Source organism: Athene noctua, chromosome 26, assembly GCF_965140245.1.
Source record: "Athene noctua chromosome 26, bAthNoc1.hap1.1, whole genome shotgun sequence".
Lineage (NCBI taxonomy): Eukaryota > Metazoa > Chordata > Aves > Strigiformes > Strigidae > Athene > Athene noctua.
The window spans coordinates 3475270-3497824 of record NC_134062.1 but is presented as its reverse complement, the minus strand read 5'-3'; the positions used below and the strand labels follow the sequence as shown (position 1 = coordinate 3497824).

Here is a 22555-nt window from a genome sequence, read left to right as displayed (position 1 = left end):
CAGGAACAAGTCCTCAGCATGTACTCGCACATCCTCTGTTTGCTGGTCGCGCAGCCCTCGCCGGCACTCTTCTGCTTAATGACATCTCTGCAGAAGCCTTCGGGACTGCTCTGGCAATTCAGCTTGTCCTGCTCGTTTGTAGCAGCCTCCCAGCGAGCACCCCTGAGCCGTGCCCTAAGGACAGAGAGGACACCCCCAGCTCCCTGCAGCAGCCACCAGGCACCGTGCTCTGGGAAAGCATCTCCATACTGCCCCGAAACCAGTCAGCCCTGCCTGGCTCTCCTGTGCCCAGCACCGCAAGGACGACAGGACTCGAAAAGCTTCTAATCTTCATAGACAGACGGGAAAACAAAACCAGGCAGCAAACTGTCCTCCCGTTTTATGTGCCAGAGGCTTGCTTTCTCACACATACGCTAAACACCTCACCAATAACTGCTTGACTGCAGATAGCTAGAATCCAGATAGATGCCTCCATTAGCATACTTTCCTCCTCTTTTTCATTCTTCCAGACTGCACTATAATGCTGTTACACCCTTTGTGTTGCTTCTTTATCTCTCTTTAGTTCATACAACCTCTTTTTTCCTTCTTGCAGGCACTTTGCCCAAGAAGGATGGGACAGCAGGCCCTAACTAATCACCTGAGACATTAAAAACTGCATATGCAATTATTTTGTAAGCCTTGTTTCCCTGATGAATTCCATCCTGCGCCTCTGCAGGCTGTATCCATTTTTTCCCTGCCTTTTGCTCCCGGATCCCATAAAGAACTTTCCCTTGTCATCATTAGGGCTGATGCCTTTTTGTATTCACTGAGTAACTGCTCCCGGTGGCTCCATGTTATTCTGTGCCTTTTAAAAAAAAAAATTCCATGTTACTTCATTTCAGTTGTAAAATAACAATACTCCAAATACAAACCAATTCTGAGCTCTCTTGGACAGGAGTGGATACGCGACGCGAAAACATACATACACACAAGTACATCTCATTCTGCCAGACTAGACTGCTAATGCAGACACACCAATCAAGCCACACTTACATGCTCCCTGTTGTTTAAATTAAGTAGACACATCACACCTAGACAAAAAAAAAAAAAAAAAAAAAAGCCAACACATACATAGCAGCTGGCTTGATAAAGCTCATCCACTGAAAGCCATTTCGCCAATAATTAGAGGTTTTAGATGCTCTAACAAGGCTAACAGTAGTTCCACCCACAGGGCAAAGTTCAGTAAGAGAATCTGGAGAAAAAGTGAACAAAAAATGTGCAGTGAATTAAAACTCAAAAGCTAGTCATCTCAGTGGGAACATCCAAGTACACAAGTCAACAGCTTCCTTTAATTAAAAAACCCTCATCTCAATCTGTTTTCTACTGCCTTTTTTTTTTTTTTTTCTTTTAAGGATAGGAAGTGTATCTAAAATTTTTAATAGAAATTAAGTGAGGGCTGCTTGTCCAAAGCTACCCGTTTCCACACCCCAAATTATTCAGTTAAGAAGGGTGACATAGGGTCATATGGATCCAAATTCTCACACAGAAAACATCCATTATGAATACATATATATCCATTGTTCTTTGAAGATGGAGTGAAAGACCACTCAAACTGTATCCACTTGCATCACTTGCTGTTCCTAACACTGTCAAGATTCTAAACTGCCATGAGCCCAAAGCATACCACAGTATGAACACGAGAACCCAGTTTGTCTATCATCATAAAACTTAACTTCATAGATGCTTCTTAAAACTGAATTTTTTTTTTTTTTTCCAACCCTTTAAGCTTTGGTTGCATGGGATCCCAACAGGAGGGTCCCTCACTGGATGCAGGTGCTCTACAGGTACAGGACAGCTGCTGCCCAGAAAAGCTCATGGATTCATGTCCCAGTTCAAAGGAGCTTCCCTGTTCCGAAGAGATGCTGAAACCACAGCACTTGAACTCACCTGCCAGGCACCTTCCTGAATCGGGACTTCAAGGACTGCTCGCACAAAGAGGTGAGCAAGAAGCAGGGCTGGGTTTCTCTGCCGAGGACCACGTTAGGACCTTACAGACGTCCAGCAGGGTTCAGAGGCCCCCACGGCCCAGCCACGCACGCTTGGCCTCCACCTCTACCCAAGCTGATGCTATGGCAGAATTGAAGATCTTCCCAGTGTCCACCAAAGCCTTTACGGAGAGAGCCTGTGGCTTGGCTCACCCCTGTACTGCTGCAGCCCATCTCCCCAGGGTTAGGCCATTCAATCCGCCTGCTAGAGCTGGTGTGCGTGAAGCAGCTAGTGAGACACACAGCAAGCAGCCAGAAGGCATTTCCAGTTGGCTGAGAAGGTCACTCCTGTCCAGCAAGCTCCTTCTGGGATGCCACTTCTCCACCTAGATCCAGGATTTCACAATGATACCCAGGAACCAGCCTTTGTACACAACTAAGCCCTGCCTGCAAATACTCCTTCTTTTTCCCACCCTCTTCTTCACCTTGGACATTTGGCTCCATATTTATCAGCACGTCTTGGCCTTGAAAAGAAGCAGAGCTCCTGCTCTCTGCGATGCTCGTGACAACCCTCCTAATCACAAGAAAATTTTAAAAGCCAGAACACAGAATGGATGTATTCACACCCGGGGTGACCACGCTACACAGGCACAGCAGTAGCGCCAGCCCTCCTAGGCTCAGTTCATCACCTTATCTCGTGGGGCGCCTCCTACACTCACCTGCACTACAGGAGGCTCTTGGGAGATTAGATATGAGACTGGTATCTTCTCTGTCCCTTCGCAAGCTCCTCTGCTTTGTCTCGCCATTCCTCCTCTGCACTTTTAAGTCTGCATCACTGAGTGGCCTTTAAAAGTCTATTACGCAGTTCTTGTTAGACAGGCTATAAGTGACAGAGAGAGAAGTAAGTACAGGGGGGGAAAAAAAAAAAAAAAAAAGTGAAATAAAATTAGCCAAAAGCTGGCAGGAGAAACATACACAAAAATTTCATTTCAGAGCAGTGATTTCATGTTTACAGCAGGGGGCTGGGAGTTAGCACTGCAGGTTTGTGGGATGAGCAGGGCTGATTTTGTCAGGTCAGGAGATGCATGTTCAACTCTCAGTTCTGCCCCGGGGTATTTCATTTTGTCCCAGGCGGATCTCTTCATCCTGCTCACACCTTTGTGAAGAAAAGGAGTAAGGACAATCTTCTCATCTAAAGGCAGTACACTTCTGCAGCTCTGCACAGCGGCCGGTGCTGCGGCACCAGCCCCATTCCAAACCTCTGCATCTTCTGCTGGATCACCTCCCCCAGCCCATGGGCATCAACACTAAGCAAACAACAGTCCACCTTTTTCTGCTTCCCCAACGTCTCCATTGTAAACTCAATGTCTTCCAGCTGGGACAAAACGCCCAGATTTTAGTCCAGGGCCTACTGCTCAAGGTACCAGTAGTACAAAATGTTCCACTCTGTCATCTGAAGATGCTGCTGCTTTCTTGCTGCTCAACCAGCTCAACAGATTGTGGTTCTGGGTCACTGAGAAGCACCTTTGCTCCCATCAGACCAAGAGGGGCTTCCTGCAGAAACAACATCCCCATGACAGGCAAGGCAGAACTGGCCAGGCAAAGGAGCCGTGTTGGGCAGGGGAGAATTGCTCATATTTAAAGTACTGTTAACTTCCCTCCTCGTTTCTGTTGCTCACATCCCATCTCCCTTCCCAGCATCATTCCCAGGGTTGACTGACTTCTGAAATACATGGTGCCAAGAAAGCATCAGTTCAACCAGCAAGAGTTGGGGGCACAGAGACACGACCCAAACAGATGGCGTAACAGACTCCAGGTCACCTGCTGAGCTTCTCAGTGTGGACAACAAAGCCTTGCATAAGAGAGGCAGAGAAAAATAAAAACTATGGCACCAACTCAGCAATGAAGCAGAAATAACCCAGCTGTCTCCAGCACAGGTGTAGGTTCCTGCATCTGACCTTTCCAAAACGTTCAGGGCCAGTGCTCATGACTGTGGCCATCGCGAAACAAAAAATACCAACAGTGTTTGCATTAAATGATCCCAAATGGGTGATCAGCGATGCTGGGAATGGGAAGAACATGCAGTGACACCAAAGGCATCTCAGCAGCAACAGCTTGGGAGACAATGACCCTCACGCTGTAAAACCATTTGCTGACAGGTTCAATGTTTCAGATTTTCACTTGGAAAAAAGTTCGTCCCTTCTCCAAGAGAGAGACAGATTTCTTTACCAGGTTGGAGCTCTTCGTTAAAACACAAACACCCCAGTGATGGAAATAAAATTAATGAGAAACCTTATTGCCACTGCTCCAGGAAAAGGTAGCACATTTTCTTAAACCCCTGCCATCCATCCCAACAATCCTATAAACCACAGCTCTCACTGGGTCAGGATGAACCAGTCTGACTAGAAAGACCAGCCCGCAGCACGCCACACCCAAACTGGAGACACCACAGCAGCTCTCCCGGGCTGGTTGTGGCGGGACAAAGGGGTCACAACTGCTCAGCTCGCAGCTTCCCACTGAAACAACCAACTCTTCAGTCTCAAATTCTGGTGGTGAGAAAGAAAAAAAAAAAATTCAAAAAGAAAAAAAGAAATAAGCCCCCCTTAACCCAGCCGTAAAAGGGCTGCAGCAAAACTCTTCATTAGTCATGGCTGGCAAACTTGAAGGGAATAAAAGGAACCAATGAGTAACGCAACACTATAAAAACATAACAACCTCAATAATGGGAAAATCAAAACCCAGCACAAAACCTCCACGTAAACAAAGCTACAGAAACTGGAGCGCTTGAGCCAAGGTATATAGCTGAAAAATTCCATCTGTACAACTGCGTTTTGAGCATTTCATCCGAAGCGCTGCTACACACACCAGCTTGGAAATGGTGGGTTTCTAGTCCTGACATATGCACAAATGCACAGACACAACCATCATCTCCATCGGCTTGGGAATCCCGTCTGAACAGTGCCATTGCAAGGAGAAGCAGGTGAGGGGTAGTGGCTCTATCTAGCATATGTGACAGCTTTAAAAGCTGCATTTATGCAAGCAAATGGAGCATATCAGCTGCACTGTATTAACACCGATGTCTGCAAATGGGACCCGGAGATTTTTTGTTGCTGTGACTGGAAATTTGCTCAACATACAGTCAAGGAGAAAACTGCCTTGGGTTGTACTTTCAGAAGAGCATTTCCACCTCCTGGAGCATCAACCCATTTTAATCTGCCCCATTCGAGGAGCCAAGTCTTGTCCGGGCTCTGCATGCAGAGGGAAGTGAGGAGAGGCTTTCCAGTGCCCCCCCCCCCCCCCCCCCCCCACCAACCAGCAAGTCCACCAGCACAGAGAGAAGAACAACTCGAACTGCTGGAAATCACAGCAGGATGAACCCTGCAGATCACTGCTAGCAGCACACACATTCCATCAATTACCTCAGCTGAGGGCTAGAAAAAGCTTTAAGCCGAAGCTGATTTGATCATTCAACTCATGATTTCTGATATATTGTTAAAAGCCCTGGATCCCCGGCTCAAGAGTTTGAAAGAGAATCTCCACCTTCATTTTAAGAGGCTGATGGAAAGCAAATTTCTGGTTCTTGTGGCCCTGAAAAGTTGAAAGCTGCACACCACCAAAAACTGAGCAGCCAAAACGACCAATGAAAAGAAAACAATTTAAAAAAAAAAAAAAAAAAAAGACAGCACTGTTTTGTCTTTGAAGCTTTAACCTCCCTGCCACAGGTTTCCTCCCAGTCTTGCCACGCTCGCCGTGCACTCACACTGCCATATCTGCCTGCCTCGCTGCGCCCTCAGGAACAAGGCTGGTGTCGGGACACCACCCCGGAGCCCGACACATCCTGGGCGTGAAAGACAAACAAGCCCGAATTCGTTGCTTGTTTCTAAGCTGATCTGCTTTTTCAGGCCCTTTTTTTAGGACGTGGCAGCACTCACATTCTGCAGTCCAGGTAATCTCATACAAGCTGCTGTTCTCAGAGGAGAACAATCAATATTTGGACTGAGCGAGCTCATCATCATGCAACAAGTGAAAGACAGTGATGTGAATGCCCCACCTGAACAGCCACTCCCCATCATCTTCCAGCATCTCCCCCCGCCCTGCAGCCTCTGGAGGAAAACCACAAAGAGGGAGCCAAAAAGTTCACTTCAATGGAAAGAGAAGCTGAAGAAACATCACTGTGATGAGGGACGGAGGAGCCTGTAAGGTCTGTAAGGAGTTCCCTTGTCTTGCTGGTGCCTTCAGAACGGCCGAACGAAGATGCCAGCAGGATGCACGGAGCCGCTCGGAGCATCGCGCTCAGGCCTGTGGGCAAAGCCCTGACACACTGCAAGGGGGAAAGTCACCCCAACTTTGGAGCTGGGAAGGGAGGGAGAGCAATCAGGGAGGCCACAGGGACTCTCAGGGCCACTTGGCAGCAAACCAACCTCTGCTCAGAGCCTATGACATGGTCCCCAGCAGCCCAGGGTGGCCAGAGCCATCACTGCTATCAGGGAGCTGACGTTAAATCAGCAGAGAGGCTGACCAGGTAATCCCCAGTTCCTCTTAGACTTTGTCTGCATGACTATACTCATGAAATTAAAGCAGGCTAAACCAAAAAAAGTATTTGAGGACAAATTTGCTTCCTCACGACAGCTTCTCCATAGAACTTAATGGGCTCTAACTTGTGCTATCCTCCCAACTTTGTAACAGCTGGAATAAACCCTGCAGGGTTTTCCTCTTGACACGATGATATTTCCAGAGAGCCAAGAGCTATAGAGTGAATTCTTATACAATATGATAACTGACTCAGTCTCCAAAGGATAAACATGTCAAGATACAAAAATCATTTTTTTCTTACCAATGCAATAAAGATGTGATTGAAAATGTCGTGCTCTGGGTTTATGAGCAAGATTCTCATAACTCATCATCTAAAATAAATTGTTCTATCATTTGTACTAGTTAGAAGATATTCAAAGTCAGACAAGCTGAAAGCAGAAGTTTAAACATACTCAGCACGGTAGAAAGAATATTAATTTCCCTCCCCCCTATATAAATGTTAAATCCTAGTCTCTCACCTAGGGTTAATTAATCTTTCAAAAGTGCTCGAGTCCACCAAACACACAGCAGAAAAGATCTTAAAGACCAGCCCATGGCTTCAGGAAAGCCCACCACAAATCTTAAAGATTTCCTGCAAAATCTGGCAGAGAAGAAATAATTGAATATGCAAAACCACACCATGTTATGCCACAAGTCTCATTATCCGAGAAAAAAAAAAAAAAGGCAATTACTTTGGACACGTTGGATCACACAGTGGATACAGAAGAGGATCATCACTGAGTGCACGGGATTACCGGAATGTGCTGCCAGCTCCTCGCCTTGTGTTGCAGAAGTACTTGGAGGACTCAAGGACTTGCGGAGCTGGGTGCTACCTCCAACCCTCCTGCTGCCCCCACCCAGCCAACCTGCTGCACCAGCCCTTGCCTCTGCTCCCCAGCGTGCGTGTCCTGCGCGGGCGCCTCTCCACACCCGCGCCCTCGCAGCCTGAAGAGCTTCGTTGAAGCACTGGAAAAGGCTTTGACGAGTTGTTTTGCCAATTATCAGGCCTAGCATAAAGGACACGGCCAGCATAAAGATGAGCCAATAACCAAATTGTATTTGGTACAAAAGGGTCAGCACGTGGGTGAGCGCTGGGGGTACAAACAAGTCAGATTATCCATAATCGACATCAATCCCACTGACCCCAACAACGACACCGCACAACCAGCAATGGGGGAATAAATGGTGACATGCAGTCTGCCAGAGAAGGGACGGGAGACAACCGAGTCAACCAGCCAAACACGTAAGACCAAGGAAGCCACAGACTGAACCTCTGCACAGCCCGCGTTTACAACAGCCAGAGCTGAGTGGAGCCCAGTCCCAGGGAGGCGGGAGGTCCTTCCCCAACAGGGAACTCTGCACAGGGCACCCACCTCACACACAGACACTGCCCCTCCTGCAGGGGGTCCCAGCTTTATCCCTCGGGGGGACACCTGACCCCGGGTTACTCACTGCGGGACCCCTGGGGCTCCTTTACCCAATGGCTCTGTCTGCCAGGCCGGCCCACCCTGGGGGGAAGCCTAAAGGGAACCTCACCCCCCTTGGGAAGGGCTGTGGGAATCACCCACATGTCAACCTTGATTTGGGGCTTGGGGTTGAAACCCCAGCATTTCACAAGCCTCCAGTGAAACGCATTACACCAGCACACGCACAGACCCATCGCTACGTACCCGTTACCCTGAACAGCTTGGCCACGACTGCCCGCCCGTGGAGACAGTTCTGTGAAAGACGCCGTAAAAGAGCTACGTTTTGGTTTTGCTTTCCCCTCCCCGTTGCCATAAACCACTATTCACTTCCATAATTGAACCTTCAGCAACAAAGAACCACTCACGAAGCAATTTCGGGGGAAACTCAGACCCTAAATCCACACAGACAACAGCTCCTGGACTGAGCTCAAATTCATCCCCTGCTTAAATTCTTGTCTCAGGCCACTTAAAAACCCTGCAGTATGAGGTGCATTAGAGGTACTTGGGAGAGAACAAGGATGGCATGCAGGCTGAGATCACTCCACAGAGGAGGGAATGATGCTAATTATACCGCTGGTGAAATGGAATCACTGAGGGGAAGAAAACGAACAATCAAGACAGTTAACTGGTGCAAGAGCAGCTCTACTATTTAATCAGTGGTAGGCCATCTGCCTGAAAGGAGAATAACAGATTACGTCAAGGTAGTGACAGACAATCAATGAACACTCAATTAACAGTTACAATATTACCAACTTAAGCAAAATGTGTTTTTGCAAATGGTAATCTCTCCCTTGTGCTGATACAACCCTAATTTAATTTTCTTCCGTGCACCAACATCAAACATTGAAAGAAGCAAGATTCAGATGCCACCAATCTGAGCGGAAACATCCTTCGGTTCTGCAAAGAGCCGAGTTCAGGGGGTGGAAGGAGACAAGACAAGGCTGCAGGAGTTCCACCCAGCAAGACCTTCCACCTGGAAGGGGGAGGCAGCACAGGCTCAACAGCAGACTCGACCGCCCCCCTGCCCCAATCTCTTGGTAAACACGCTTTGTTTCAAGGCACAACTTGTCGCTGCATTTTCTTGCCGCTGCATTTTCTTGCCGCTGCTCCTTTCCTGCTTCTGCCTTGCTTAGAAGCTTTAAGGTTGCCGAGGAGCGAGGTATTAGGTGAAAGTAACCTTCCTGAGTACACCATGTGCCCTAATTAACAGGCTGGCCACCAACTGAATGGTAATGATGCCTCTTAATCTCTCTCCCTGAGTTTGCTGAACAAATCTCAGGTGGTGGCACGAGGGATTTGTGGTTGCAGCATCCTTTGTTTCTGTGCAGGCACACGCCGGAGGCTTTGAAGGTTGGTGTGTCTCATGGAAGAGTGAGAGGAAAGCGGGTCTGATGAAAGCAGACCCTTCAGCTACCCCGAGTGTGTCCAAACACCAGCTTTCTCCAACAGAAGAAAATGAGGGCAGGGGAAGAGGGAGGAAGCTTGCTGGAGAAGTCAGGCGGGGAAGGAAGACAGGCGATCCAGGGGTGAAAGAACCGTATTGAAATTCAGTGCACAGGAAACTCTGGGACTCTGCTCTACATCACTGTCCAAAGGCAGAGCCTCCGCGGCTCATACCGTCAGGCCGTGACTCCATCCGTCCCGAGTGCCCCGCGGTGGTAACTGCAGACTTCTCGCCACCTTCTGCCCTCCACAAGGAGCAATTCCAGCCCAGACACCGCAAGTCCCAGCTGTAAAGTCATGCTAGAAGCAGGGCAGGCTTTGGACAAAGCTTATTGCTGCCTGTTCCGAACAGCAGTGGGAAGAGGGGATTCTTTCATTGTTGTTCAAACAAAGGATTCGTCCTCACAAGCAAGAACTCAGCAAGGGTGACAGTTCAGCACATACAGCACTGTGCCATCACGGCCTGAGCCTCTGGCCAAGACCTAGAAAAGGGCTCAGCTGACACCAGCCCAGTCTAAACTACAGCCCAAAGCCCTGCTGGATTTTGTGTGTGTTCTCCCTTACCAAAAAAAAAAAAAAAAAAAAAAAAAAATATATATATATATATATATATATATATATATTCATGACATAACTGAAAAGTTTGAAGGACGATAATGACCATTTTTAAAATCCTGGTTTACTTGTTATTGACTCATGCTGAGTTTTCCCACACCAGGCCTCCACAGTTAGTTGACCTAAAAGACTCCTCAAGATATATCATTTCAGTTTAAAACCAGCAAATGTACCAAGCCCTGGGTAATTTGCTCCTGTGCTTCAATGTAAATCTGTACAAGAATAAAACATGCCTTTTTTATCATCGGAATTTATCTAGCTTGAGCATCCAGCCACAGAACCACGTCCCGCCTTCATACCTTTGGCTAGCAGAATTCCCTTCCCCTGGTTAAGTACTTAGAGACAATAATGAAATCACCCTGTAACCTTCTCTCTGTTAGAAGAAGCGGATTGAGCTCCAGTCTCTCTCTCCAGCATGCTTTACAGACCTCACATCATCCTTGTAGCTCTTCTCTTATCTCTCACCAGTTTGCCAACATCATTTTTAAGGAATAGATACCATGACTGCACACAATGCTCTTTCTGCTTGTATTCATTATTTCTTTGCTTAGACAGCCAAAGATAGCATTAACACTCCTGAGAATTCACAACACGGCACAAGACCAGCTAGTTATTGATAAGATAATGAAATTAAGCTCCAGCTTCTCACCTTGACTCCCAGGGGTTCCTGTCTCCAAGTGTGGGTTTTACTCCCTGCTCTCGTTAATGTGGATTAGTAAGTTATCACATGCCAGCCGTGCTACAGGAGCTGTCCGTACATTTACCCTTTTTCCACTATAAATACAAGATAACTCGACTAAACTTCACGCCCGTTCTCAGACCCTCACATCCGTCACCGTACGGGAACACAGGTTACCTTGGTTCAGATGACTCGGGTAGCTGGTTATGCTGCAGACACCCCAAACCCAGAGCCTGCTCCACCGTCCAGGAGTGAAGCTGCTGCTGTCGGGATCCCAGGCGGCAAGAGGCCGTTCACTGCCCGGCCACAGCCGCAGGTCCCAAGCTCTGTGCTGCTGTGGTAAAGCAGCTCCCAGGAGCCAAACACGCTCTGTCAGTCAAAGCCAAGCAGTGCCTGTGCTCCAGGCTCCTGCCATAATAAATCTACCACAGAATCGATGAGGTTGGAAAAGACCTTGAAGATCCTCCAGTCCAACCATGAACCTCACACTGACGGTTCCCAACTCCCCCAGATCCCTCAGCGCTGGCTCAGCCCGACTCTTCAACCCCTCCAGGGATCCCGGGGACTCCCCCCCTGCCCTGGGCAGCCCATTCCAACGCCCAACAGCCCCTTCTGCACAGAAATCCTTCCTAATATCCAGTCTAAACCTTCCCTGGCGCAACTTAAGGCCATTCCCTCTTGTCCTGTCGCTTACTACTAGGTTAAAGAGACTCATCCCCCCTCTCTGCCCCCTCCTGGCAGGGAGTTGCAGAGGGCCAGGAGGTCTCCCCTCAGCCTCCTCTTCTCCAGACTGAACCCCCCCAGTTCCCCCAGCCGCTCCCCAGCAGACCTGTGCTCCAGACCCTGCCCCAGCTCCGTTGCCCTTCTCTGGCCACGCTCGAGTCCTTCAATGGCCTTTTTGGGGTGAGGGGCCCAAAGCTGAACCCACTCACCGAGGGGCGGCCTCACCAGTGCCGAGCCCAGGGCTCAGATCCCTTCCCTGTCCCTGTGGCCACGCCAGTGCTGACACAAGCCAGGATGCCATTGGCCTTCTTGGCCACCGGGGCACACTGCTGGCTCCTGTTCAGCCGGCTGTCAAACCACACGAGGACTACAGCATTTCACACCCTTTCCAACAGAGCTGCCCCTGCGACACGGCGCTGGCTCAGGCATCGCTCAAGAGGTACCTCAGATCCTCCTTCCAGAGACATGCTCCTGCTTCTCCAACACCCACAGGACAAGGAGCCGGGGCCTTCGGGAGCCAGCAAAGCCCCTCTCCCCACACCCGCAGCCACGAGGTGCGTTTGGGTAACGCTGCCAGAACGCTGCAGACTCACGCCACGGCACTGGCATCCGATGCCAGATGGAAACTGCAAACTCATCCGGCGTTTGAAGGGATCTGGAGCCAGGGGGTTGCTTTAAGGAGCTTTCTGTCTCCCTATCCCCAGCCCTACCAGTTGGAAGGGAATACGCCTGGATTTTTCGCCAACAGTCACAAAAAAAAAATTGTCACAGAAAATGTGCAAGCACTGACATCTTAAGACAAAAAAGATGCAGATTTCTCCACTGTTCACAGCACATTATGAAAATACATTCTTAGGGACTATTAAATATGGGGATTATTGACTAGATGAGCAACAGCTCAACGGACTAGCTTGCAAATACGTCTTTAGACAATTCTTAAAATGCAGATTAATTATCTAACAGACCAGAACATTTTATTTTTTTTTCCTACAGATTTTCTAATGATCTCTTACATAAACAAACATCCAGACAGTTTGTTTGCATTTCTGTTGGCTGTGATGTTCTTCAACTAAATAGTGACTGAGGAGACTTAAATCTTATTTAACACTCAGCAGGAACAGAACAAAAGGCACGTCAGTCCAAATCACTGGAAGACATCTATTCTTGAAGACCCTTGGGAAGTCCAACTACCGCAATACCAAAAGGTCCTGCTTCCCCAACAGAAAGATTGAGATACACCACGTAGCATTAAATTATTTCCACGTTTATGCCAATAGCTTTCATTAAAGTAACTACGTTTAATGACTAGTATTCCCACCAACCCCTTTTTAAATGAGTGAGGCACAGTACACTGCAGAGAGATTGTTCAGGGCTCTCTGCAGACTCAGGAAGATATCACTGTCGCCCAGCCGCGCCGGAGTTGTGCTTGGAAGATCTGAACGGCACGAGAAGGCTGAAGTTGGGGAAATCACTGCACTGAGCTCTGCCACTGCCCTCACGTACCAATTCCTGAGTGATGATTTGAACTCTTAAGTTCGAATCTAAAAATCCCAGCTTGATTTTAAATTTTCCGTTAATACAGGATCAAGCAGAGCGGTCATTTTCTCAGTAAGGGTAATTAAGATGTTATTTGCAGACTGTGTTTTCAGCTTCTAACTACTCCGTTTCTTTGTGCCTTTTCTGATAGGTTAAAATGCCGTTGGATATCAAAACCAATGCAAAGCAAGTGTGAAACATTATTATTCCAGCTTCACACCCACTTTACCTTGGTGTGAACAATAATGCAAACTGCAAGACAGTGATGAATTGGACCTGGAGAGGACCAGATGCTCCGTGAACATTAGCACAGTCTCTGCCCCAAACATTTTTCAGTCTAAAAAGAGACGTGATAACCCGCTTTCAAAGCCATGTTTCAAAGCTATGATTGTATGTGTGTGCACACATACAATCTCTTAACACCAGATGTTACCAGATCACACACAAGGCGGAGCAAAAATGGAAAATAAGCAGAGACCAAACAAGAAAACAGTGAGGGCAAACAATGAGCGCGGGTAAAGTAAAACACATTTTCATCAACCTGTTTGGGGTGGGGAAAAAAAAAGCAGTTTTGGCACACGTGGGAGTTTGCAGATCAGCCCTGGTTTCATTGAACTGTGTGCTAGCAGTACTATGCTGCACTAGAGCGCTTGCAGCCAGGCTCTGCCCAGGGCTCAGCCTTAACACTTCACCCGAGACCAGCCACGTTAAGAGCAACTCCATCAGACACAGCAATTTGCTGCTTCATCACGGTCCACAAAGAGAAAGCACAGGGCTGATGCCCAACATGAATCCCGCTACAGACATCGGTGACAGCTAGCCTTGCAATCCCTCTGTCTCTGAGCCGTTAAAAAACCAACCCTCAGCATCAAAATGCAACACATCCTTCAGAAAAATGTCAACTTCTGTCACTGAACCAAAAACTCTCCGGTTTTCAGCAAAAAGTTAAAAAAAAAAAACACAACAAAAACGTTAAGGCTGAACAAAACGTTGCAGGGATTTTTAACAATCCATCCCCTCCTGATCAGGCCCAGACTGCCTTTGATATCAGATTCAGATGTCCATGTAGGAAGGGGGGAGAGGGTGCAGAGCCACTATCGTGCAGGAAGAGCGGGTTTTCTGCTGAAAGAGCTGAGGTGTGATCACAGAGTTCATCAGCCTGCAATGTTAATGACGTAAACTGCTCCGGCTCGAGCCACGGGAGGGACCCACGGTGGCTCTCCCAGGGGAGGCGATGCAGGGAACTGGCGTTACGCTGCACAGAAAGAGCTCTTCACCACCAGCCTTCCTCCTGCCCCCCCCCAACACACACACAGTATGACACTCCCAGAAAGGAAAAAAACTGCTTTTTTTTAAAAATAGTGAAGTCTTTAAGGAGCTGAGCACATGCCTGAGTGGGTGGGAAATTAGTATTATTATTACTTCGTGCTCACAGGGTCTAAGACCTCAGATGACTTGTTTGTGCCCAGAATGAATTTTTGCAGACTCATTATAAACCCTTGCAAAGCAGGGTTTATAAGGTCACAGAAGAATTTCCATTAACTGTAGCCTAGCTGGGGATTGCCAGTATGATCTATTTCTCTCATTTATGCATATGCAATAAGGCCAAGATGAAGCTCCTTTGCTTTATTTCCACATCATTGTGCTGATGCTGAGCTAACCAAGTAAACAAACTGAGAAGCAAGTGGGGAAGGGGAGGAGGAACAGAGAGACGAAGGAAAAAAAAAATAAAATAAATGTACGCCTGGCTCTCTCCCTCATGAAGGATGCAAATAAATTCTGCAGACTTTGAAGCCAGGAGATCTCAGCAGAGATGAAAATCCCCTTGTGCTGGATGGCTCATCGGGTGCTCAGTTGAGACATCGCTCGGGTATTGCGTTAGGCAGCTGCTTCCATGCTAAGGATGGCCAGAATAAATGTTGTTACCCTGCCACCTGACCGAGACCCGGCTCAGGGATTTGCAATCGAGCAGAAGCACGAACCCTCCGGGTTCTCTAATCTCCCTCCCACCACTGTGAGGCCACAGCCTCTTCAAAAACCGCACTTCACACGCTTAACAGTAACACTCCCAACACTGTAAACGCTTCCCAAGTCCCCGGGTACGAGGCACTGTGGATCCGGGTAGGAAATCACCCGTGTACACGGACAGCTTACGTCTTGGCTCCTTCTTCCCTGATAAATCAGCACCGTGGTGTGTATCCCCTTGGAAAAGCCAGAGCAAGGTCCCACCACATGGTCAAGGAGGAGCTCACCAGGACTCAGCAAAGTTCCCCTCGATTCATTTTAAAGCCAGGCGGCCCCGCTGGATGCTGGCACAGCCTGGATGCTCCCAGCCCCTGCTCCAGCAGCAGCGAGTCCCTGATCCGACGTGAGAGGCTCTGGGAAGAGCTGTCACCGCTCTGTCACTGCAGACGCTGCTCTCCACAGAGCCCCCGGACCCCACAGCACCCAGATGGAGGGCACTGCGCCAAACCAGAGCATCTCCCGGGGCTCCCCTTCACCCTCAGCCACGGGGCCTCGCCGGCTGCGCGCACAAACACCACACGCCGCTTCCCATCCTCCTGGCAGGATCCCACCGAGCACCCCGGCTACATCATCAGGGAAAGATCCGCTCGGGTTTTTCCCTTTTTCACATGCTTGTAACACTCCAACCCCAGTCACACACCGACTGCTGCTGCGCCCGAAGCACCGGCACGCTCAAATCCGGCAGCCTTGTCTCTTAATTCTTCCAAATGTTTAGCAGCAAAAGCAAACCCTTTCTGTTGGCACGCTTGCTCTCTCTAACCCAGCTCTGATCCATTCCCACCTCCGAATCATTAAAGATAATAAATAAGCCTAGGCTCAGTGTGAGGAACCTTCACATAATCACCTATCTGCGCTCCGATCAGCACTCCTCCATTACATTTCTATTTTCTACAGCTTAACTAGGAAAGCCAGCACTGAACTCTGCCCCTTACCCTACCACTATTTATTGCCCACACTCCGCTATTTATTTCCTAAAATAGTCTCTTTTGGATGGAGCTAATGAAAAATCCAAATAAATTAGGTCCATTGGTACATTTTCAGTTCCTATTTTATTAGCCTGCCAGAGCGCAAGCAGCGTTAGGAAGGTTGCCTTCCCCACTGTGCACCCATCCTCTTCACACAGGCTACAGTGATTTGACCCTCAAGGTCAGGTGGTGGTTTAAGCCTCCATCCAAATATTTGAGCAATAATTAGGCCCTCCCAGCTGGCACAGAACAGAAGCAGAATTCACCTGCCTGATATTCTGGCTCTTCCCCAGGTTTGATTTCTGTAAAGGCATCGTGTGGTTAAACTATTCCTGCTGGATCTGGCAGTTCCCTTTGACTGCTTGGGGTCCTGCCTTGGTAACTTCCCAGCCAGGAGGAAAAGTCACCCCCTTCATGTTAACACCTGCTGCTATTTCACACTTTATTTAATTCGGGGCCTTCGGATGAACCATCCCCAGTCCTACTGATTTATAACACCCAGGTTTCTTCCTTTGGTCCATTACTTCCTCTTTAAACAATTCAATCACTGCTAATTTACCACAAATGGGGATTTCTTCAACATCCTGGTGCAGGGCAATGACTCCACTTTTCCCCCAGTCAACTTTTCCCTCTGCCACAGCACCTCGCAGCTCCCAGGGAGCCTCCATCCACCCCTGCTGCCCTTGGAGGCATTTCAGCATCCTGCAGTTGCTTAATGCTGCACCCAGGGACACAAGGAGCCTTTTCCCAGCCCCAGCAAGGTCTCCCACAGAGGCAGAGCAACGAGCAAACAAAGCAGAGGACAACATTACAGCTGGCAGGTCCCCTGGCCAGCTCGCCTCATCTGGCACAGTCACAGAGGGAAGCTCTGTAAATCACAGCCAAACCTTCCTCATCTCTCCGGTACGGCACCGCAGACACATGGCTGCAAAGTGCCCCAGGAGTCCCCTGCTCCCTTCTTTATTTACATTAGCTCCTCGTGACACTAGTTGACCATTTTAAGGTGCTGGAAACATTTATGGGTTTACTGCTCTGATAGCTTTTGAATGGCTTGAAGCTTGCCAGCTCTGTTCTGCCCATCAGTCACTCGCTCTCGACCAACGTGGAAATGACCCTGTTCAGGCTGGTCCTCACTCTGTTTTCCTCCACCTTCATTAAAAGTACCTGCCACAGCCACCCCCATCCACTGTAGCACAGTCTTCCACAGGCACCGGAGCAAACAACACGAAAAGCACCGTCATGTTAACGCCACAAATTGTCCTTCCAAGCCACGGTCCCACAGATCAGAGCAAAAGTTATCATGGGGATCCTTAAAACTACTCCATTACCTCCTCACAGGTTTTACAACTTCTTTTATCCCTCCAAGCCCCCTATTTTTCTTGTCAGAGAATCCACGACGGTGTTAACAGCTCCTGTGAGAGGGTACAGCCTGACAAACTGGGGTTTGTAGTCCCCTGCACACAGGCACGACTCTGCAGTAGTACCACAGTCTCCTTCCTCTAGGAAGCTGAAAGCAAAGTTTCCCATTCCTGTACAAAGCTTTCATCATGGAGTCACTAATATCCCACTGATTTATCCAGATCATTCCCTCAAGTCTGAGATACCCTTCAAGCTGTTCTCATCTTGTTAAGACCACAATTTCAGTGTGTTCTGCCTATTCACGCACAGCAAGCGGCTCCTTGTATTAACAGTACCTCAGCCTTGTATGTGCTGCCTTGGAAGCCTCTTGCCTTGAGCAGAAAACATTTCTGAGAAGACTTGCAAAACTTATGTCTCACCTTCTGCCTGGCTGCCTGGAAACATGAAAAATAAATAATGTCTGACCCTAACAAGTGCTGCGTATGAAGTTTCTCCAGCATACTTGTGACAGGAAGGCTCCACAGAGGGCTCTGGACAGGCTGGATCGATGGGCTGAGGTCAATTGAATGAGGTTCAGCAAAGTTCAGTGCTGGGTCCTGCACTTGGGTCACCACAATGCCCTGCAACACGACAGGCTTGGGGCAGAGCGGCTGGAACACTGCCTGGTGGAAAAGGACTTGAATATAGCCAGCAGTGTGCCCAGGTGGCCAAGAAGGCCAATAGCAGCCTGGTTTGTATCAGAAATAGTGTGGCCAGCGGGACTGGGAAAGTGATTGTCCCCCTGTACTCCGCACTGGGGAGACCTCACCTCGAATACTGGGTTTAGTTTTGGGCCCACTACAAGACAGACACTGAGGTGCTGGAGCGTGTCCAGAGAAGGGCAATGAAGCTGGTGAAGGGTCCAGAGCACAAGTCCTGTGAGGAGCGGCTGAGGGAACCGGGGGGGTTTAATCTGGAGAAAAGGAGGTTGAACAACGACCTGAAAGGAGGTGGTAGGGAGGCGGGTGTTGGACTCTTCTCCCAAGTAACAGGCAATAGAACAAGAGGAAATGGCCTCAAGTTGCACCAGGGGAAGTTTAGGTTGGATAATAGGAAAAATTTCTTCACCAAAAGGGTGGTCAAGCATTGGAACAGGCTGCCCAGGGAAGTGGTCGAGTCATCATCTCTGGAGGTATTTAAAAGCTGTGTAGATGTGGCACTTTGGGACATGGTTAGTGGTGCACTTGGCAGTGCTGCATTAACAGTTGGACTCTCTTTAAGGTCTTTTCCAACCTAACCGATTCTGTGATTCCAAGATCTCCCCCCAAAGTCAGAGAGAAGCAATATCCACAACCCAGGCACACCGGCAAGCCTTTAAAAAGGGCAAGACACTGACCATCTGCACATGCTTACTCCTGAACGAATACAGAATAAAGCTTAAACCATCTTCAAAGAAAACCAAGTTACTTGGACGAGGGAGTCTCCTCTGTCCATATGGCCCAGATTCTAAGCGTGCATCTGCTCCTTCCCAGCCCTTCATCACTTGTGTCACCCCGCGCTCCTCCTCTCCCCGGCTTTTCGCTCCTTCCTCAGCTGGCACGAGGGCCCGTCCTTCCATCCTTCTCCCCACATGTGCAGGCTCAAGCACCACCCGCTCTGCACGTGCACCCATGTAAAAACACCGAGCTTCTCTTCCAGCCAAAGGGGCCCAAGACCTTCCCTGGGTCTCCTCTAGCCCCATCACACGTGCAAAACCAGCTGCTTCTCCCGGAGAAAGAGGAATCTAAACCAACATGCTCCAAGCAGCTGCCGTGGCAGAAAGCAGAGATCCCACACGGCACTCAGACGCTCTCCCACCAGAACTCGTACAATCAGCCAACACCTCGCTGAGGTTCTTCCCCAAGCCCTGGGCGAGTTTTAAGTTCACTCACTGCTTTTTCCACCATGCAAGGGACTCGGCGTGAGCGCACGCACGCGGCGGAGATGGGCTTTCCTGGCACACGGGCTTGCAGAAGAGGCAGTTTAGAGGCAGCACGGCACGTACCTGCCTTGCCGTTCCTTTCATGAGCTCACTGAAGACCAGCTCCCTCAAATCGTTTGCCATTCACCCACAGATTGCTGCATGCTCCTTGGCATCTGGGTATTTAGGCCTTTGCCAGCCCACATGACTCCTTGGCTTATTTTCCTTGCACAGCTTGCAAAAGAAATCTCCAGCAAGAAACTTGCAGGCAGGAGCTCTGTCTCTCTCAGAGCTGCAGGCAGCTGCTCTAAACCCCCCCATTTAGAGCCAACCCCTCCCAGGTGATTCCTCTCAGGGAGATGTTGATGCCTTTACCTTCCTCTCTCCCCTTCCCAGTCCCCCAGGCAGGGCACTGGGAGCCACACCAGCCTGCCCCCACCCGCAGCCCTTCATTTTGGGGTTCACCTCCCTCAGGCACCCTGTTAAGAGCAGAGGCACCATCCCCACAGGGACCAGCTCACAAAGGGTTAAGAGAAATGGCCGAGCGCATTCTGGTTTGCTGTGCTGACACTCTGAAGCCCTCTTTCTGCTCAGCACAGGCTGTCAGCTCCCTCTTCCCCACATCCCAGGTAGGGGTCTCTTGTCCGAGGACATTAATTCGTGCCAGACACGGGGACAGAAGCACCTGCAAAGCAGAAGGAGCCACGCAGCAACTTTCCCAACTTCTGGCTTTGCTGATCAGGCCCAACCCTGAAATGGAAACCAACGGGGGAAAGGTTCAGCCGCTTACCATCTATTTCTCTACCCAGATGGTTCCCTTCAAATACACAGCCTAATATGCATAAATACTAAAGCAGACTTCCATCAAGACACTTCAGAGATGCCTTGGCACGGAGGGAGCCTCACTGCAGCTTGCTTTCCGGGAGCTCGCTCCTACCCCGCCGCGAAAGGAAGACTGAAGCATGGCAGAAAAGCGCGGAGCACAGTTACCATCCACCTCCTACCTGCGAGCACACACATCCCACCACCCGGGAACTGGTCTCAGGAGCAGGCGCTGGCTGCAGCCGGCAGCTCTACGGGAGAGCCGGAGCCTCCAGGGCTTCGCTCCTCGCTCCCCGATGCCGTAGACCCTCGACTCCGTGCCCAGGGCAGGCTCTGCCTACCTCAGTCACATCCAGCCGGGATGCGGCTGCTGAACAGCCTCCCGGAGAAAAGGCTGTCTCGCCTCAGAGAGACAAAGGAACTGGTTTCTGCTGGGGGCAGGCAGGGGAATCTCCCGCTGCCGCGGCTGGTTCTGGCCACCGCTCCGGCAGGACCCGCTGGCCAGGATGCGGTGGCCGAGCGAGCCGGCCCTCGGCATCTCCCACGAGCGGGCGGCCCCCGAGGGAGGCAGGGCACAGCCCCGCGTCCCCCCGCAAGCGGCACCTCGCCGCAAAGGGGGCACGTGTGGGAGCCGAAGCCAACCCGACGCGTGCGAGGTGAACTTTCCCCGGGGTCACGACCTCGAGGTCCGGAGGCGAGCGGGCTGGGGGAGAGAGCCATGGGGCGGAGGATGAGAACTGAAGAGCACCTGCAGCGTCTCTCACCTACGCAGGGCTCCCAGGCGTGGCTGCAGGCTACGCCAGAGTTTATGTGTAAATAACACGGAATAAAGTTGGGCCTAGGAAGAGGTTTCTGCGGGGAGTTTCCACCCCCCCCCCCCCCCCTCCAAGCTGCCCAGAACCAACACGGCTCGTTCGTTCGGTCCGTGTCGGCATCCGACCCGCACGTCTGCGCACACGACGAGCGCCTCGTGTATTCCAAGAGAAACCATTCACAAGCGCAACTCCGCCGACACGCAGTCCAGAACAATGAACCTTCTCTTCCCAATCCCAAACCGGAGAAAAAAAAGAAAAAAATCCCTTCAACAGCGTTTTCCTCCCCACCTATGGCCACGGCGCACAGGCTGCGAATCCAGCATCACCCCGGGGAGCGCCCAGCGCAGCCCCCCCCCCGCGGGGGTCGCTCCCAGGTGACCCGCAGGAGTTTCACCCGCACAGAGTCGTGTCCCCCCCCCCCCCGACCCCCCGGGGCTCCCCGCACTCTTTGAACTTCAGCTCTCCCGAAAGCCGGAGTGTGACATTTTGGAACTCTCGACACGCTAAAAAACACCGCGGCCGCCCCCCACACCCCCCCCCCCCGGCACAGGAAAGTCCTTTCCAAGTGCCGCCGTTCCACCGGGCGGCCGGGGCTGGCTCCTGCCGGCGGCCCCCCCCGGGAGGGAGCCCGCCGGGTTTCGGCTCCGGGTCGCGTCTCGCTGCTGGGTGGGGGGATGTCCCGGCCTCCCCCCGGCCCCGGCGGCCCCGCAGCGGCTCTCCCGGGGGGGGCGCATCCCGCGGGGGGACCCCGACCGGCGCTCCCGCCCCCGGGAGGGGAGAGGTGGGGGGGGAGCATGCTGCCTGCGAGCGGCGGGGCGACGAGCCCCCCCTCCCCCCGTCTCCGGCAGGACGCGGGGAGACCCGACACCCCCCGCATCACACCCCCCCCCCCCCCTCCGCTCCCCGCGGCGACCCCCGGGCGGCTCCTACCTGGGCTGGGCAGCGCGGCTCTGCCCGCGGCGGCTCCGGCCCCGCTCCGGCAGCGGCGGCGGCGGCGGGTCCCCGGCGGCGGGCGGGGGAACTGCAGGGGGCGGGGGGCGGCTGCCGGGGCCCCCCCGCGGGTGTGCGGGGCAGCGGCGGGGCGGGAGGCGGCGGCGGAGGGCTGCAGGGAGGGGACTGGGGCTGGAAAATGGAGAGGGGAAGGAGGGCAGGGGGGAGGATGACTGGGGATGGAGGGAGGGAGCTGGGGTGCAGGGAGGGATGCAGGGATGGAGCACAGGGAGCTGGGGTGCAGGGAGGGAGCACAGGGAGCTGGGGTGCAGGGAGGGATGCAGGGAGGGAGCACAGGGAGTTGGGGTGCAGGGAGGGAGCACAGGGAGCTGGGGTGCAGGGAGGGATGCAGGGATGGAGCACAGGGAGTTGGGGTGCAGGGAGGGAGCACAGGGAGCTGGGGTGCAGGGAGGGATGCAGGGAGGGAGCACAGGGAGCTGGGGTGCAGGGAGGGAGCACAGGGAGCTGGGGTGCAGGGAGGGATGCAGGGAGGGAGCACAGGGAGCTGGGGTGCAGGGAGGGAGCACAGGGAGCTGGGGTGCAGGGAGGGATGCAGGGATGGAGCACAGGGAGTTGGGGTGCAGGGATGGAGCACAGGGAGCTGGGGTGCAGGGAGGGATGCAGGGATGGAGCACAGGGAGT

At 51.3% G+C, this 22555-nt stretch overlaps 1 protein-coding gene across 3 annotated transcripts in view; it reads right to left on the bottom strand.

Annotated features, from left to right (window-relative positions):
- The window catches only part of GRIK4 (glutamate ionotropic receptor kainate type subunit 4), a 209835-nt gene extending 187923 nt beyond the window's left edge, over positions 1 to 21912 (bottom strand). For all 3 annotated transcript variants that reach the window (XM_074927244.1, XM_074927245.1, XM_074927246.1), the window contains exon 1: positions 21854 to 21912. The gene's annotated coding sequence lies outside the window, so the exon portion shown is untranslated. The remainder of the gene's footprint in view (positions 1 to 21853) is intronic.
- Positions 21913 to 22555: the final 643 nt, after the last annotated feature.